At 38.7% G+C, this 19,159-nt stretch overlaps 1 protein-coding gene and 1 long non-coding RNA gene across 2 annotated transcripts in view; one reads left to right on the plus strand and one right to left on the minus strand.

Moving 5' to 3' along the window:
* Positions 1-2,754: 2,754 nt before the first annotated feature.
* On the minus strand, positions 2,755-19,083 carry LOC124259472. The gene is made up of 3 exons (XR_006893844.1): positions 19,030-19,083; positions 18,872-18,973; positions 2,755-2,766 (listed from the first exon to the last, which is right to left on the minus strand). It is a non-coding gene; the product is annotated as an uncharacterized LOC124259472 (long non-coding RNA).
* Positions 9,108-19,159, plus strand: part of LOC124259469 (CTD small phosphatase-like protein 2) — a 45,119-nt gene continuing 35,067 nt past the window's right edge. Inside the window, exon 1 of the mRNA XM_046693604.1 lies at positions 9,108-9,197. The gene's annotated coding sequence lies outside the window, so the exon portion shown is untranslated. The remainder of the gene's footprint in view (positions 9,198-19,159) is intronic.

Raw genomic sequence — 19,159 nt, forward strand, 5'->3', positions numbered from 1 at the left:
GTTTTACGCCGCACTCAGCAATATTCCAGCTATATGGCGGCGGTCTGTAAATAATCGAGTCTGGACCAGACAATCCAGTGATCAACAGCATGAGCATCGATCTGCGCAATTGGGAACCGATGACATGTGTCAACCAAGTCAGCGAGCCTGACCACCCGATCCCGTTAGTCGCCTTTTACGACAAGCATAGTTGCCTTTTATGACAAGAATGGGTTGCTGAAGACCTATTCTACCCCGGATCTTCACGGGTCTCTAATTGCAGCAGGCGACAAATTAGGTTGCAAAGCAGATAAGTTGGTTCTTTGAGGAAAATGGAGCTGAGATTGAAGATGAAGAGGTTCTTGCAGTACTCTCTCTGAAGGACAAGATCATGATTCTGGGTGAAGGTAAACTAAAGGTTAACAGGGAAGCATATTCCTCAAATCAGGGATTCTATTCCTTTTACACCTTGTCCCGGCTGTTAATGGTAAACTTAATTGGATAACAATCTTCTAGCGTATCTTCTTTTTGAAATATGCAACCTGCTAAACATCAGAACATTGTCACAACAATAACTAGTCATTGTAAAGATTACAAGAACAAACAATGTCACACACTAAATATATTTTGCAGAAAGGGTAAATTATGTGTGATAATAAACCTGTCCCATGATTTTGCAACCGAAGACTGACTGACTGACTGACTGAGTTTGGTTTTACGCCGCTTTTAGCAATATTCCAGCAATATCACGGCGGGGGACACCAGGAACGGGCTTCACACATTGTACCCATGTGGGGATTCGAACCCGGGTCTTCGGCGTGACGAGACAACGCTTTAACCACTAGGCTACCCCACCGCCCCTTGCAGCCGAAGAGTGGTGTAAGAAAGATGCAGTGCCTTCTTGTTCGGGTTCTACAGGTGACTGTACTGAAAGTCCTAGAATGAAAGGTAATGCATGTTTTGATATATTACAAATTTCTGTGTACATTGACTATTACAGGAATGGCAAGTTTTCAACTGTAAAAGCACTTTAAACTTTGTAATTATAATTGAGTTATGCACTGAACATCCGGCAACATTATCGTTTAATTGATGAGGTATATGACAGTGTCCATGGCAGCTTTTCTGTTTACAAGTTTGTAGAAGTTATCAATAATGGATGTAAGAATTTCTAACCCTTGGTTAAAATGTTTCAGTGCTTGAAGTTCCGACATTGCCATCACCTTCCACTAGGGGTGGGTATTGCAGAGAATTTCGATATTGCGATATATTGCGATGCGAATTATTTTTTAACAAAAACTACTTATAATCGAGTTAATGCTTGATTATAAAGCAAAAACACAACAAAATCACTATGATTGATTAACCTTTAATAAAAACTTTTAATCATGACAAAATAAAAACGTAAGTAATATTTGGCACTAATGAAATAAGGAAAAGAACAATTTATAAAGCGGAAATATCCGAAGATTTCCGAGTGTTACGAAGTTTTCCGAATGCATGTCGAAATACCGGTTTTCGATCAGCGTATCGCAATACTTATTGTTTTCATATCTGAACCGGTGAATACCGGTAAACCGGTTATATTGCGCAGCCCTACCTTCCACTGCCTGCATTACAACACGGGCACCTGATCCACGTTTAGCGAGTACGTCCATATCAAGCTTATCAACAAAGAGTCACATCTTGTTTGGGGCCAGTGTATTCGTGAAGCAGCTTACTACTACTTGGTACAATATCCAAATATTGGAAAGAGTAACCAGTCAGAATATCAAACTATTGGGGGAAGTATGCATGGACAATACCCTGCGATTCGCCGTGATAGACCACACCCATTGATAATTATGTACACATATTCATAATATGTTACTTGATTTTACTTGAAAGAATGTTAACATACTTCAATTTGTTACAGGGACAGCCAACTCTGACTAGTTAGTGTTATGCATTATAATCTATATGTTGCAGTCAGCATTTGCGAAGGACCTTTCAAGTAGAATACGCCATGTGAGGTGGTCTCCAGGGTTCGAAATACCCCATATATTAGTGTGCCATGGCACAGTAAATATTGAAATGGCACGGCTGAAATATGTTCTCTGTGCCCTTTTGACACGCCTAATTTTCTAGACACATAACTCACATTCAGTCATTTAATCCCCAAAACAATTAAAAAAATTCCAAACTGAATAATACCATACATATTTGAATGCTCATTAACCCATTTCTTTATTTAACAATAAATTTCAAATGATCATCATCATTGTCATTTATTCTAAAAACATGTGGGCATACTCGATTTCTGAAAGGCACACCTAAAATATTTGTCTGGTGCCCTTATGCACACTTAGAAAAAAAGTATGTCTATCCCTGGTCTCAAAATAGGAAGTCCCTTTTGCCATACTCTTGACAACACTGGAGACTGCAATCCATCACCAGCGAAGTTATTGTGTGGTACACGATAATAGGTCTCCTAGCAGTAAGCTTAGAAAAATACCGGAAGAGGAAATGGAAAAGCATTTATCAAAACTGGGGAAACTCAGTGAAGAGATGGAACAGAAACATATCAGTGATGAAAGGCTTCTTAGAGTTGCCAAGGATGTCAACATTCTGTTGAAGGAAACCTTTGCAAACAGACGAGAGTGGGTAGAAGCCCAGAGGGAGAGTGGAAGCGTGAGACAAATTACAGACCGTTATCCATGTTTCACCAATCCCATCTTTGTGAGTTTATGTATATCAGTTTTGTAGTTGGGTTCCAAATGTTAGTGTAAAAGGAAGGAAACATCTTTCCTGAAAAGACACACTAAAAACAGTTTGTATTATACCTTGTCTTTCAGTGGCATTTAGAAGTTGTACATTGATGTCCAAGATATTTTTATGGATTAAACTTCTTTATAATTTCCCTCACGACGTTTCGAGACCATTCCACGTCTCCTGATGAAGGGACCTGGAATGGTCTCGAAACGTCGTAAGGGAAATTATAAAGAAGTTTAATCCATAAAAATATCTTGGACATTTTGTACCTTGTATAGGGAATGGCTGTACTGCTACTATCCTTAAATCTGTGCTTCTTTCATTTTAACTAGATTAGAGGTACGACTGAAAATAATTCTGAAAATACCACTGTATTGTGAACTCTGTTACAGGTCTTTGCTGAACTGAAGCTTATTAAGGGCAAAGACGTATGGACAAATGCCCAGAAAAACTTGGACTCTCTATTTGATATCACTAGGTCACTTCAGAAGGGAGATAAAAAGGAGGTATGTCAAAAGTGTGTTGTATAATGTACGAAAGTTAATGGAATCAGTAGCTCAGCACCTCCAAAGGTAATGATCGTAATGAACTTGATGGTAAAAGGAAAACTGACTTTTTATCTGTGGTTTTCAGATCGCCACATTCTGGTTATTCCTTTTAGCAGATAGGTAATGGGACATCTTAGCAGTGAGTATTGTCGTGTAATGTGTTTACCCTATGGTCTTGTTAAAAGTTCTAAATGGCTATACGTTTTCCTTTCACAGGGCTTCGAGGCAGGTATCTCTTCATTTCTTTGGATAGAAAAAGAAACTGCATATGACCGGGGAAAGGGAAGAAAAACTGCTTCTATTTTAACAGTCCACCGCGTAAGTAATAATATATATACTTCAGCTGTTGCCCCGTTTATGTCCCATCATATTTAAGAGTGTGAGTTTAACCCCATGCTGAACAGCATTCGAATTATAAGGGAATGCCAGATTAATTCGGGAGTAGGATTAAACCCAAAAGCACGGATTGGGGCTGACAAACCTAGAAATGTATTCAGTGTGAATCCAGATTACAATCCACAGAATTCTTGTGTTCTAAGAACTATACAGTTCTGCACAGCAAATTGAGGCACACTTACACACGAGGAATGCCCATGTCCTCTCATATTGAGGGGTCATAATAATTAAAGTATATATATACATATACGCTTTATATATTTTGGAAAATTTATACTATGCCAAACAAACTCATTGGGGTTGTTGTATTGTTTGTATCATGTTTTTTTCAGGATCTTTCACCTGACGAAAAAGACAAAGCTGTAAACGGTGTGTCAAACGAACATTCCCCACGTCTGGTGGTGTTTGTGAACAATGAGGCAGTAACACATGCTCTTGTAAAAGCTGACCGCCTCCGTGGTGTAGTGGTTAGAGCGTCCGCCTGGAGAGCGGAAGGTCGCAGGTTCGATCCCCGGCCGCGTCATACCAAAAGACGTTAAAATATGGTACTTGTTGGTCCCTGCCTGGCGCTCGGCATTAATGGGTACAACAAGGACTGGTCGGCTCGGAGTCAGTATAATGTGTCTGAGTGGGGTATTCATGCTTCACTGCGCATGGTATCTCAGTGGGCTAGCACTATAAAACCAGCTGAAGTATGGGCTAGTACAAGCAGCCGCACATACACATACACACGCATGCACGTCGTCATATGAGCGAAATATTCTCAAGCACGACGTTAAACCCAATTTCAACTCACCTCTTGTAAAAGCTGATAATGTTAACCTCTCATCATGCCCACCATTCAGAAAGTCAGTCTTCCATTTGCTAGCTGTGTACTACATTGCATGGCTATCTTATCCAAGACAATATTCACAGATTCTTGGCCACCTACAACAATTGGTTGTAGGTGAAGCCTTCACCGAACAAAAGTCCATAAAGTATGTGCAGTTTCTGCACATGTTCAGTGATTGGGAAAGACAGTTTGGTCAATGTTCCAATTAGAAACAAAGTAAGCCATCTGAAAATATGATCGGTCCAACTTCCCGATATTGCAAAGCCAATAGGCAATAGATTTTATTCAAGGAAAAATAAACAATTCATGCAAATCGTGGGTGTTCAGTTTTATTTCAATCAACAACTAAGTGACTCAATGCTTCAAGGGTATCTTGCGAGATTTCTTTGCATGCCATGTGTTCAGAGTTTTCTGAGAGTCATGATTTTGTAAACCCTTTCCATGGAGCCGTACTACTCGAAGGAGTACTGCCTAACCTATTCCTCAATTTTGTCAGTATTTGGTTTTGATGTGAAAAGGTACGTTCACAGTCTGCTGTATGAAGGGGCAGAGACAGACCAATCTATATATGTACAACAATTCATGGATACAAAATTGTCAGTTCTTCATTGGTTTTGTTTAATCGCAAGATGTTTAGTTCCTGAACACAAGTGATAATGTAAACAGCGTTTTGCGTTTAAAAAGGGGAGACATTTGTTAAACAGCGTTAAGTGATTAGATTGTAAACACCAATACCGTTTAGAAACTAAACCATTGTTTAGCTGGTAAACACGTGTTTATAACATAAACAACGTTTAGATATTGAACACATAACGGTGTTAAAAACGTAGGACAAAAATGCGTTTAATTTTGCGTTTAATATATAAACAGTCATTTTTACAGTGTACTGACTCCGAGCCGACCAGTCCTTGTTGTACCTATTAATGACGAGCGCCAGGCAGGGACCAACAAGTACCATATTTTAACGTCTTTTGGTATGACGCGGTCGGGGATTGAACCCGCGACCTTCCGCTCTCCGGGCGGACGCTCTAACCACTACACCACGGAGGCGGTCTACTAAAATCAGGAGATGCAACAGCGACGTCAAGGAAATTATGTATTTTATCTGTACTAAAGCTTCCAGTAGAAATGTGAAAACTACTCACACACATAAGGCAAAAGACGCTCAGATCAACCGAAATTACTGATGAAGAAATACTCCTAAACAAACCGCCTTCGTGGTGTAGTGGTTAGAGCGTCCGCCCGGGGAGCGGAAGGTCGCGGGTTCGATCCCCGACAGCGTCATACAAGAGACGTTAAAATATGGTACTTGTTGGTCCCTGCCTGGCGCTCGGCATTAATGGGTACAACAAGGACTGGTCGGCTCGGAGTCAGTATAATGTGTCTGAATGGGGTATTCATGCTTCACTGCGGCATGGTATCTCAGTGGGCTAGCACTATAAAACCAGCTTAAGTCTGGGCTAGTACAAGCAGCCGCACATACACATACACACGCATGCACGTCGTCATATGAGCGAAATATTCTCAAGCACGACGTAAAACCCAATTTCACCTCACCTCACCTCACCTCACCTCACTCCTAAACACTTACATCAGCACTAGCTACCGCAACAACAAAGTTCAAAGGTTATAATGCCCGAAGACGGTGATACACAGGTCACGAAAAATTATTTTTATCGCCGTCTACTTCAAAAACATCTTTTGTGGCAAATGGTTCAGTTTTATATATAATTATATAATTATACATGATGTTGTGATGTTGCTGGAATATTGCTAAAAGCGGCGGCATAAAACCAAACTCAGTCAGTGTAAAGGGGGGCGTGGGATTTAAGCTGATAACCAGGATTTGGGTTGCTTTCTTGTTTAACGCCGCACTTAGCAGTATTCCAGCTATATGTCTGTACATAATTGAGTCGTCTGGACCAAACAATCCAGTGATTAACTGCGTGAGCATCAATCTACGCAAAAGGGATACGGTGAAATGTGTCAACCATCAGCGAGCCCGACCACCCGATCCCGTTAGTCGCCTCTTACGACAAGCATGGGTAGTTGAAAAAAACAATTCTAACCCGAATCTTCACGGGTAGGTTGGGTATAAAAGGGGGCGTGGGCTTTAAGCTGATAATGAGCCTAACCAGCGTGCCAGGATCACACGAACCCTATTTGCGGGATTTGTTGGATTCAATCACTTTATTCTGCAAATGACATCAACAATATCATCATAACCCTTGCGAGCCCGTGAAGATCCGGGGTAGAATAGGTCTTCAGCAACCAATGTGCTTGCCATAAAAGGCGACTATGCTTGTCATAAGAGGCGACTAACGGGATCGGGTGGTCAGTTTCGCTGACTTGGTTGACACATGTCATCGGTTCCCAATTGCGCAGATCGATGCTCATGCTGTTGATCACTGGATTGTCTGGTCCAGACTCGATTATTTACAGACCGCCGCCATATAGCTGGGATATTGCTGAGTGCGGCGTAAAACTAAACTCACTCACTCACTCATAACCCTTGCGGGCACGCACAGTGTTTATCGTATCAATATTTCAGCGCTTTAACCGTAAGTTTAGACCCGTGAAGATCCGGGTTAAAATTGTTCTTCAGCTACACATGACTGTCGTAAGAGGCGACTAACGCGATGTCATCGTATCCCATGCGTATAGAACGATGCTCGAACTCTTGATCACTGGATTGTCTGCTCCAGATTCGAATTTTTACAGACCGCTACCTTATAGCTGGAATATTGCTGAGCGCGGCATTAAACTACAACCAACCGACCAACTAATCGTAAGATTGACAGATGTCTATTTCTCACAGATATCGGTGAAATAAACACAGTGTATTCATTTAGCGATAACAGCGTAACCGGTCCACCTTAAGGTATGTAATGCTTAATAATGTCTAGGATTGTTTAACTGAAAGCGAAAGTTCAACATGGAAGATTTATGAACGCTACATTACATCTGCGACGTCAGGTGATGGTTTAAAGTTAGCATAGATCGCCGTCAATAAATACAGCTGGTTGTAAAAAATATTGGTTATTGATTATAATTGTTAGTGTGTAAGTTTTGAAAATTGTTAATAGTACAACTTTAATAGTACTAAAGCCAGAGTGGTCTCTCTGTCAAAGAAATCAGACCACATTACTCCCGTTCTTCACTCACTTCATTGGCTTCCCGTTCACTACCGTGTAAATATAAAACTCTACTCTTTGTTTTCAAAAGTATATATGGTCTAGCTCCTCAGTACCTCTGTGATCTGTTCCACCGTTGTACTCCTGTACGTTCACTCCCATCAAATGACCAGTGTCTTTTGACAATTCCTGTGACTAGGACAAAAACATATGGTGACAGGTCACTCGAGACGACTGGCCCTCATCTCTGGAACAATCTTCCATCTCACCTCAAAACACAACCAGATTTAGCTGTTTTTAAATCAAATCTGAAGACGTGTCTCTTTGCTGAAGCATTTGAACTCTATGTGATATCTAGACCATCTTAGAGCCAGAGCGCCTTTTGAGCGGATTACGGATATTGGCGCAGAGTGTATGTATGTATGTATGTATGTATGTATGTATGTATGTATGTATGTATGTATGTATGTATGTATGTACTAGAATTGTTTCAAGACTTTTTCTGTCTGTGTGTCGTCAGTTAATAGGTTCGTCATGTTGTTTCAAGTTAAGCTAACAAGCTGCGGGCTTTATATATTCTACAAGTCAATTCTTTAATCAATCAATGGATAAGGGATCTACCAATTGATGGATGTGGTTGTGGGGTGTGCGGCGTCGGATGGGGTAGGTGTTGTGGGTGTAGAAAGGAATAATGTTATTTTGAATTTTAATTATGAAGGCCTTTTCCGCTTTTGCAGTTCAACAATTACATACACCCAGCAGAAACACTCGGGTAATTTTGGGTGTCCGTGGTTGTGGGGTTTGTTCTCGCAAGTGTTATACGACTGAAAAAGTATCTGGTTTTGTTCTAATTACGACCAATATCAAAATTTGCACATATCTTCTCGCCATGATCTATAATCACTCAATGACTACCGTGTATAAATGTGTGTGGGTGGGATGTGGGATGTATTAGTTAAAAAACCAACTGGTTTTGTAGATAAACAAAATCTACCCTAAATATAAAAATGAACGTTCTTGTGGATCAGTCACCAGAGAATTTTTTAAAATGTGATGTACATTTCCTTTGTCCGTTTTTTACAAGCTGTCGCGTCAATGTCACCAATCACAAAATATCCGTTAATGTGATCGACTGACGATGAATAGCACGTTTATCGGAAAATTTCATTAATTTATTTAATTAGCACACATTATGTGCTTCAGTTGACATGTTGGTCAGGCTCTTGCCAACAATACGCATCGGTAGTAATTTATGATTGGGCCTGTTATTTCTGAGGGCATATCTGATGTTTTACATGAAATAAAATACATGAAATAATAATAATAATACTTTAGTTGCAGTAAAGATTTTTATGCGTGGATTGATAAACGAAAATTTCCAATACGATTGTTCAGTAGAGCACCGCGTTGTTGTATATAGTTCAGACAAAACTGTGTTTGAGGGGAATAGCACATAAGAAAGACACTTGTCAATTAGCGCATGCGTAAAAGATTAATTCATCCGGGACCCGCTGCCTACGCGCGAAATGGAGTCGGACTGATTGCTTTCGACTGTTGGTAAGTTATTTATTTTATAAAACGCGTTTAATTTAACCTGATTTCTTCTGGATTGGAGTGTACTGACATCTTAGGATCTGGCCACATTACTGTCATCGCGGGGAACTCCCCATGATCGCGCTTTATGGCTGCGGTTTTGAGTGAAGTAAGGCAGTTGTTTCTGTTGGCTTTGGGCCAAGCCATTGAAAAAGTTATGATGTGTCTACGTTTTCACATTATCTTTTCGCAACATTTATTTACATAGTTATTGCAGTGATGCAAAGTTGTGGATTAAATATCGAAAACACGCGCAGCTCCACCCGAAATCGTCAGTGTTTACAATATCGGCACCTGAGTCGAATGGTTGGATTACATGAAGGCGTGACGTCATACAATGACCTAGATTGGCGTTTGACACTCTGCCACTATTCTGGTTTCTACCTGTGAACAATTCCGTTTGAAATTTTGTGGACTTGGGGGTAGGCGATCATTGACGCTGTCTTGCTGCAGTTCTTATTCCCTATAAACGCCATTCTTTTGGGATTATGTTTTCACATTTATTCGATCGAATCAAGCGTAGTCGGTGATGCTTGATTGAAAGCGAGTTGTTCCGAGATGAATGAATCATACTGTATTGATCAGCCACGCACGACCTATTGCCAGTGACTAAAGGAATTGATTTTGTCAAAGAGAGCGATGTTGCTGCATATTCAAATCCCGGAGAGCACACATTGGCCAGTTGAACTGGCCTACACAGGTCAATATGGGCGGGATGGAGTGCAAATTTTGGGAGCCAAATCTTGAATTATTGAACAAGACACCATTAGGTTTGCAAATACGAGGACCTAAAACGATTATAAATATTTTTAAAACAATATTGGCGATTGAATATTATGTTAAAAAATACACCCCAAGTATAGTATGTTTGTTCAACTGGTGAAAATACATTAATGTTGATTTTTTAGCAAGTTCATCTGAAAAATCAGCCTGCGTGTTAAAAACATAGTGTGTCATCAAGCTTTGTGATTTGCTACATTGGTGCAAATAGGAAATAAGTGACCTTATTTTATTCATTTACATTTAATTGTGTTCACTGTGACATGGAACCATTGCCTTTCCTGTTAAATTTAGGAAAGCCAATATTAAGTGTCACTGTCATGATGTGTAATATCTACCAGTAGGGATTACAACTGGTCTTCAGCAACTCATGCTTGTCATAAGATGCTGCTATGCTTGTAAGAAAGGCGACTTGATTGATGATGTATGTCATCATATCCCAACTGTGTACAATGAGGCGCATGAAGACCATCACTGGATTGTCTGGTCCGGACTTGATTATTTACAGGCTGTCATCCTGTAGCTGGAATATTGCTGATTGGGGCATTATACAACAAACAAAATGTCCATCACAATAATTTGCCAGTCAAAACATGCACTGATCTACCCAATGCAAATTGTTTGCCAGCTACAAGGAAATGGTTTTGCTGACAAACAGGAAACTTTACATGATAAATCTGTGCCAAAAACTAGCCTTAAAATGGCTCTTATGAAAATAATCATTTGAGTTTGAAGGTGTTTTTATAGACTCAGTAGCGAAGCTTACTTGACTGAACAGAAATTTTACTAGACTTGGGCATCAGACTAGCAGCTGAAGTCGCAGAATGCACATTAGGGCAGATAACTTCCGTCTCAGCTCTGTAAATCCAACTTGATTTAGCACTAGAATTTGATTCTTTCAACTCTTTATGACTGAAGAACTCAACTATCAGAAAAATATATTTATCCATATGTCGTGTGACTAACTACACACAAAATGTTCAGTTGGATCATTGTTTACAATCTGTCATTTCTACCCAAACATACAATTTTGTTACAACAAATTAAGTATTTTTTAAAAATGCCTGGAATGAGCATCATAAATAGGCATGTTGGCTTGGTCACAATCAGGGTCATATTTTTAAGATATGCTATTTATGAGGACCTAGTGTTTGCTTCGTCACTCTGAAGACCTGGGTTTGATTCCCCACATTGGTACAGTTTGTGAAGCCCGTTTCTGGTCTCCCCAGGGGTGGAGGGTAGCCCAGTGGTTAAATGGTTCACTTGTCATGTTGGAGACCCGGGTTCGATTCCCCACATGGGTACAATGTGTGAATCCCATTTCTTGTGTCGTGATATTGCTGGAATATTGCTAAAAGCAGCATAAAACCCAACTCACTCACCTTTAAATCTGGTCTAAAGACCGATCTGTTTAATAGTCGCTGACGGTTGTTCATCCATTGTCTGTATGTACTTAGAGCATAGCCTGTGTAGTGTGGAGTTCAGCGCCATGTTAGTGTCTTAATCATTATTATTATTATATATAACACACAAATTCAAATATAAACTTTCCTTTTGAAATACTTCCTAAATGTTTGGTTGATCATGAACAACAAATTGAAGTTATACAGTGTTCACGAATAGCGTCTGACTCTGACAAATCCAGCAGATTCGCCAACAGTCCGATAGAAGTCTACAACCCGTCGGCCCCAGTGTCTGACTGTATATTTCACAATGACTTTGATGGAAGTTGTGACATGTGACACTTGTTTGCTGTTTATAAATATTATGTTTGTTAATATACAGTGCCAATTATAAGAAATGTTAAATCTGAAATGAGTGATTAATTTTATTCTATGTCCTGTTAGTTTGAAACTCCATTCGCAAACACCGTTCATGGTGTATTCATCGAAAGGCAACAACTCTACTGTTTGACCTGTAGAATTGTTGAACCCAGGAGACACCTATTTGTTACACCATAACCTATTTCGACCTGAAAGGTTACTTTCCATGACCTGGCTTTCTTTTTCCTTGTGTGGTAGTTTCAGTCCTTATCACTGTCGAAGTTAAAACGACCTCTGACATATTGACTCTCCATACTTGCTGTTTGAGTGAGTTGGGTTTTACACACTTTTAGCAACATTCCAGCAATATGGCCATGTTCAACCAATCTCATTCAAATTACTGGAATATGCCAAAGGTGCCATTTTACCATTCTCACTCTCTAAAACGTCTGTTCTTACAGCTATTGTTTGTAGAAATATCCTGTATTTCAATTAGTGGTGGTCCGATTAATTGAAATAATCGAAGATTGGTCGCAGTGACTAAACAACTAAGCAATCGATCACATTTTTTCATAATCGAACACAAACGATTTTGGAGCTACTGTTTTAGTCTTTGAAATACTTGACAATGGAACATATCGTTGAAGTTGTCAGGGCATCAAAATATGTTAAAATCTTAGAAAACTCACTTCACTGACTGAGTTGACTGAATATTTCTTGAAGACTCCAGGAAGTTTATGTTCATGATATATCAACATCACTTTAAAGTAGCAAGTTGCATCATGTTATACAAATCTGTAATTACAACCTGGATAGGAAATCTGAAAGATGACGCTAACCAATTTTTTTCGATGATTGTTCGTTGGTAATGAAGCAATCATCAATTGTGAGATTTCAACCAATTCCCAACACTAATTTCAATAATATCAAGGGGTGGTGGGTAATCTAGTCCTTAAGGTGTTCACTCGTCACGAGGGAGACCCGGTTTCATCTCTCACATGGGTACTGTGACGCCCATTTCTGGTGCGGCCCGTAGTGATATTTCTGGACCATTGCTAAAAGCGTTGTAAAACTAAACTCACTCAATAATATCAAGGCCGAGATAGAGAGTGAGATTATTTGAACATTAACATACTCTAAATGCAGTGTTAAAATTTAATGTTAACATACCACAGAATTTGGGGAAATCCAGTTTTGAATAAACTGATTACATTTCCCAATTTTCCCACATGTATCTTGTTCCAAAACAAGATAAATCTCAGATATGTCCCTCTTTTACTTATATTTCCACTAATTGTCATGGTAAAAGAGATGTTTTTTTAAGCTGATCTATTTTTAGGGGCATTAATGTTTACCTAACATACACAAATAAGAAATAAGGTAAGAAATTGAAACAATCCTGTCATCAACCTAACTGCTTATTAGCATGGCATCAGTATTTATATGCATGCTAGAATTTTAAATGCAGCATATTCGTTATTTTATATTTTGGCTAAACTTACCAATTATTGCTAGCGACTGTAGTGCTGGTATAAATCCAGCTAGGGTCCATGTAGGTAGCAAATATAGTCCCCATGGTCCCTAGGATGGTGATCTACCTTCCGTTGTTGGTGATCTATAGCCCATTTTTACAATGTCTTGTTTATTTATTTATTCTTTCAAATGCCATCAACTAGTTGTAACTTCTACCTGTGACATTCTAGTTATTCTACTGTGACAGGTTTCTTATTCCTAATAATTAAGTACTGATATTCAAATTCTTGTCGCAATATGTCTTAAATACTGCAGATGTGAACTCACTCACTCACATTAACGTGATGTCAGTACTATTTAACAAGTGTTTACAGGGTTCGAAATACCGCATATATTAGGGTGCCATGGCACGGTAAATGTTGAAATGGCACGGATAAAAAATATTCTCGGTGCCCTTATGACATGCCTAATTTCTTAGAGACATAACTCACCTTTAGTCATTTAATACCCCAAACAAAACACTTACACAAATGACAAACAAGCAAAAACATTTATTGACTTTATTGCCCAGGAAATTACTTGAATTATGATGGATGATGTAAAGAAATCTGGCTGTTTTTCCATTTAGAGTGATGGGAGTACTGACAGTTCAGTTATTGAAGAGGAAATATATGTGTATGTTAGATATATTGAACAAGATAACCTGTCACACAATTCTTAGCTATCAAAGGTGTTGGGAAAGTAGAACAAATGAAGCTTAAGAAAGCCATCTTAAACAGAAGACATATCAGTGATAACAGAAAACAGGTTACATTTGTTGTTTACTAACAATAAATTTCAAATGATCATCATCACTGCTACAGTCATTCATTCTAAGAACATGTGGGCACACTTGATTTCTGAAAGGCACAGTTAAAATATTTGCCTGGTGCCCAAAGGCACACTTAGAAAAAAAAGTATTTCTATCCCTGAAGTTAATATGTCCTGTGAAGTTTGACTCTCATGACTTCCACAAGTTTACCTTACTAATTTTACATGTATCACAATAATTCGATATTTATCACAGTTTGTAACAACTAAATATTACACTCCTGCTTTGTCGTAAAAGGTTGAAGTTCATTTTGGAAGTGAAAAAGCTGTTCAGATATGCCCAGGTTTTAAATCCAGGTGGTCAAGACTTTACTGGTCATTTTTGATTAGTGGTTCAAATTTAAGTTGTCACAAGTATTTTACAAACAGGTTCAGTTGTACTAGATTGTGAATGAACCAGTTGAAAGAGACCCGCCATGCTAGCCATTGTAAACAAGCCCTGTTGACATGGAAATGAGAAAAACATTCCTCTGTGTGTGTTGGCAAGGTGCCAGATTGAGTTCCACTGAGCATGTCCTCTAGCTAATGTTAAATAATGTTGATTTAAAGGATGCAGAAGTAACTAGTCTGGTTGTGTGGCGATTGTTCGCAATCTGTGATCCAACAGCAGTATGTTAACTGCTCTACTCCATCATTGATTATGCTTTTAATCCATAACACTAGAGATATGACTATCTTTGTATGTATCATGCATGTAATATAATACTTTATTAATATTTCATTTATGAATCATCTGCTTGCCCAACAGTGAACATAATAGATAGACTATGGAGAAGAAAAGCATTTGTTTTGTCAGTGTTTAACGTGATGGTTTTTCTATGATATTAAGATAGGTGGCTTTGATAGACAATATAATAGTAGGGGTGGGGATGTTATTTTGTTAAATCATCTTTTTAAAGTCCATTTTATAAATTTGGTATATTTACATTGAATTCAATGTAACAATGAATTCAATGTAAAAACGTAAACTAAAATTGACATCATAGCTTCTTATCTATTCTGTTTATTGGTGCTGTTTGTAACGAAACAGATGTATTATAAACTTGATGTCATGGCTTAACTGATATTTATCAAAAGCCATGTTGAAATTCCATGTTAAATACCTCCAAATTTATGAAAACAATTACTTGAACAAAACAAATTTTCCCATTTGCCAAGTTTTTTTAATTTTGAACCAGTGATAGGAGCTTCCATCCCATCCACTACAATAATGTACACTTGTTTCTTTCCGTTATTAAACATATAGACCACTCTATGAGATTTCCTGGTACTTCTGACTAAATATATTGTCTTTTGTTTGAATTTCAATTGTGACATGTATTCTGGGCAAAGGATACATAGGTTGTGAAAATAATGATGTCATCACACTGGACCAGAATAAATTTCACCAGACTTTGGTTTCAGAGTAGTTGCTTTAGTGGCACACATCCCTATTTCCAAATCCTGAGTCCAGAAACATCTTAAACAGATCCACTGAGGCTAGAAACATTCTGCTTGGTCCAGTAAACCCAGAATTAGTAAATACAATTTCTACTAGCAATGATACTTAATTTCCCCTTGTAGCCTCAAAAGTTTCAAGCCCAAGCTGAGACACAACATAATCCTTGAAAGATATTCACAAATGCTGAATCACGACTGAAGGATAGGAGAAGTGAACTAACATATTCTGTCAATGTCCCAATTAAACTGAACTTAAAATGATTCCGCTGGAAATATTGGAACCATCCGCCTCCATTTTTTCAGTGTTCTGATTCTTCATCCATGCCAGGGACACCTGCTCGGAGTGGGTCTGTGGAGAGTCTATATTTAGAAACCAGGCCGCCTGGTTCCATACTGTATTGATCAGAAACAAGCTTGGAGGCCGTATGGATTGGGAACCGGTGCTTTGGAACCCGTGCCGTACATGCATGTCCCTCAACAGAGACTTGGATCCCAAACGGATCCACGGCTGATATCATTCACGGTATTGATTACCGAACACTGTCCTAAAACAGTCTGACTCCTCTCATTACCATTCACCGAAGACATATTGTGATTAAGTGATAAGGCAGTAAGGTGTATATTTCATTCTGAGACGTTTATTGAGTTTCGCGATGTTCAGATGAGACATGATCTCCACGTGATTATTGAGATAGATCTCTTTGAGTGATGGCTGTCGGCAAGTAACTGTGTTTTTAGATGCTCTGTGATCAGATTTAAGGATCACATTGCTGCACAGAAAATGTACACATTTGATGAAGTTCAGATTAATATCGAAGATATGCTGTGAGGTTTGGGTAGAAAGTTTGTCTTTCTCTGGACCAGAGGTAAAATTGAGCTTCTCAAGTTGCATATCTGTGATATCTGATAAGTTTCTGTGAAATTTGCATCACTTGTTTGAAGGTAATTATTTTACCTTGTTCTGTAACCTATGAATTGCGTCCTCAACAACACTTTCTTGTCATAATATTTGGTTTGTTGTTTAATGCTGCACTTGGCAATATTCCAGCTATATGGTGCCGGTCTGTAAATAATTGAATCCAGTGATCAACATCATGACCATCGATCTAGTTGGGACGCGATGACATGTGTCATTCAAGTCAGACCAGATCTTCATGGGTAGTATTGCTCTTGGTTGCACGCGTGCAATGGTTAGTTCAGGTCCCTAAATTACTCAGACATTCCTGGGATTATATATGAAAAGTGTAGATAATACAGATCTAGATCTATGCTGAGGGGTATGCCTATTTGTTCTAAAATGCTGCACTCAATATTCCTACTGTATGCTTGCAGTCAGCCCATTATCCATTTTTGACGAGGACTGTAAAGTATTACAGGTATACAATAGTGGTTTGTTACTTGCACTGGTGCAACCCAATATTACAAAGTGCAACCTAGTTATTTGTCTAACTTGCACCAGGTGCAAGTCAATTTTTGAGTGGGTAAACTTCTGAATAAAACATCTAAATAATTCAATAGCATATTTCTGATAATACACATTGCATTAAAAACAGTGCAACTGGAATTTAACTGGTGCAACTAGGTTTTATCTTAGGTTGCACCTGGTGCAAGTGGGTTAACATCTCCTAAATCGAGCCCTGATTGTAATATTTTTCTGAGACCCGGTGGGGAGGGGCTGTGTGGTAGTGTAGTTAAAGCATCTGCTCATTATGCTGAAGACCCGGGTTTGATTCCCCACATGGGTACAATGTGTAAAGCCTATTTTCCAGTGTTCCCTGTCAATATTGCTGGAATATTAGGGTGCGATAAAGAATATATTACACAATCTCACGATACTATATGTATCGATTTTATATGTCGCGATACGAATTATATCAGCGATACGACACATAATGGATTCAAGGCGCCTTTTCATGGCATAACCTTTACCGACAATATGCAGCTTGCTGACTGGTCCATCAAAATAGTCTAGCCAATCACAAAAGCTGTTAGTTTCCAACCTATTTTTAAGTAAAGCTAGCTACATCTATTTATCGGAGCGGTCTAGTATAATTTTACTATCAAGACTTTGAAGGAGATGGATATAGCATAAAAAATTGAATCGATAAAGTTTTAAAATAGGAATCGATACACGCAAGCATGTATCGCGTATCGTATCGTCAGTAAAAATGTATCGATACATTCGTGTATGGAATATTGCTGAAAGCTGTGTAAAACCAAACTCACTCACTCACTCTGAGAACCGGTATATTGGGTAAAGAACATCTCTAAAGTTTTTGTGATTATCTTTATGGTTTAAATTAAAATCTACACAGACTTTCATTTACACTAAATGTATTCCTTCGTTATTCAATGAAAAAACATCATCCTGTAAAACTATAAATTGTGTAAAAAGAAACTGACCTAATAGGGTATGTCTTTCTGATAGGCCAAAGTTTTGAATCATTCTCAGGGAAAAGACCCTGTTAAACTGTTTCCTAGTACCAGCACATACAATATGTTCTTAGTGGAAACTAGAACCAAGGCTTATCAAGTTCTGTCGATCACGTCGATTTGAAAACCAGACTGGCACTCTCGGGCGGCAAACAACGTTAATCAATTTTTCCATCCTCGAGATATCAATGTCTTGATACCCACACTGCATTCTGGGGGAAATCAAATAAAAAACATCAGTCCAGCATGATATTGAAACAATTGAATTTCATTCGTTGATCAGCGTTCGGGATATGGTGGTTGGTTATGATAGCTCCGATGGAGATGATTAATATTGTATGAGTGTTTTGGTGAACTGTTGGTACATTGATTATCATAGGCTAAGCCCAGGCTGATGCATGTATACTTGATCGATAGGAAGAAGTGTATGGATACCGATAGTGTGTATGTATACTGCAACAGTGTTCGAAAATAAGAGTGCAGGTCAGGTCTTAACCTTTTTTTTTTTAGACTCGGAAGGTTGATAGAATTAGGAATTCTTACTGGTGTTGGGAATTGGTTGAAATGTCACAATTGATGATTGGTTCATTACCAATGCAGGGCTCGATTTAGTGCTTTGTTACTTGCACTGGTGCAACCCAATATTACTTAGTGCAACCTAGTTATTTGTCTAACTTGCACCAGGTGCAAGTCAATTTTTGAGTGGGTAAACTTCTGAATAAAACATCTAAATAATTCAATTGCATATTTCTGACATTACATATTGCAATAAAAATAAGTGATTTTATCTCCTGATATTTAAATTGTATCGACAATATTGCAGCTATATCTCGTAACTGATTCATGAGTACACAAATGTTTCTGCTTGTAAGAAAAAACTTCCAGCCACTTACTTCCCAATTAAAACACACGATGACAGCTGTAAGATGTTGGAGGATTTGTTGTTACCTGCACTGGGTGCAACCTGTTACCAATGGCAACCTGTTACCAATGGCAACCTGCACTGGGTGCAACCTGTTACCAAAGGCAACCTGCACCAGCCATTTTGAACATGCAATGGTGCAGGTTGTGAATAGCAAAATCACCCCCTGATTAATATAGTTGCTTTTACTGTCCTTTGTAAACATGTATTTAATAATAACCAGGGCTCTAGATAAGGGCCGTATC

The sequence above is a fragment of the Haliotis rubra genome, unplaced genomic scaffold, assembly GCF_003918875.1.
Source record: "Haliotis rubra isolate DU_JTF1 unplaced genomic scaffold, ASM391887v1 Scf722, whole genome shotgun sequence".
In the NCBI taxonomy this organism is placed as follows: Eukaryota; Metazoa; Mollusca; class Gastropoda; order Lepetellida; family Haliotidae; genus Haliotis; species Haliotis rubra.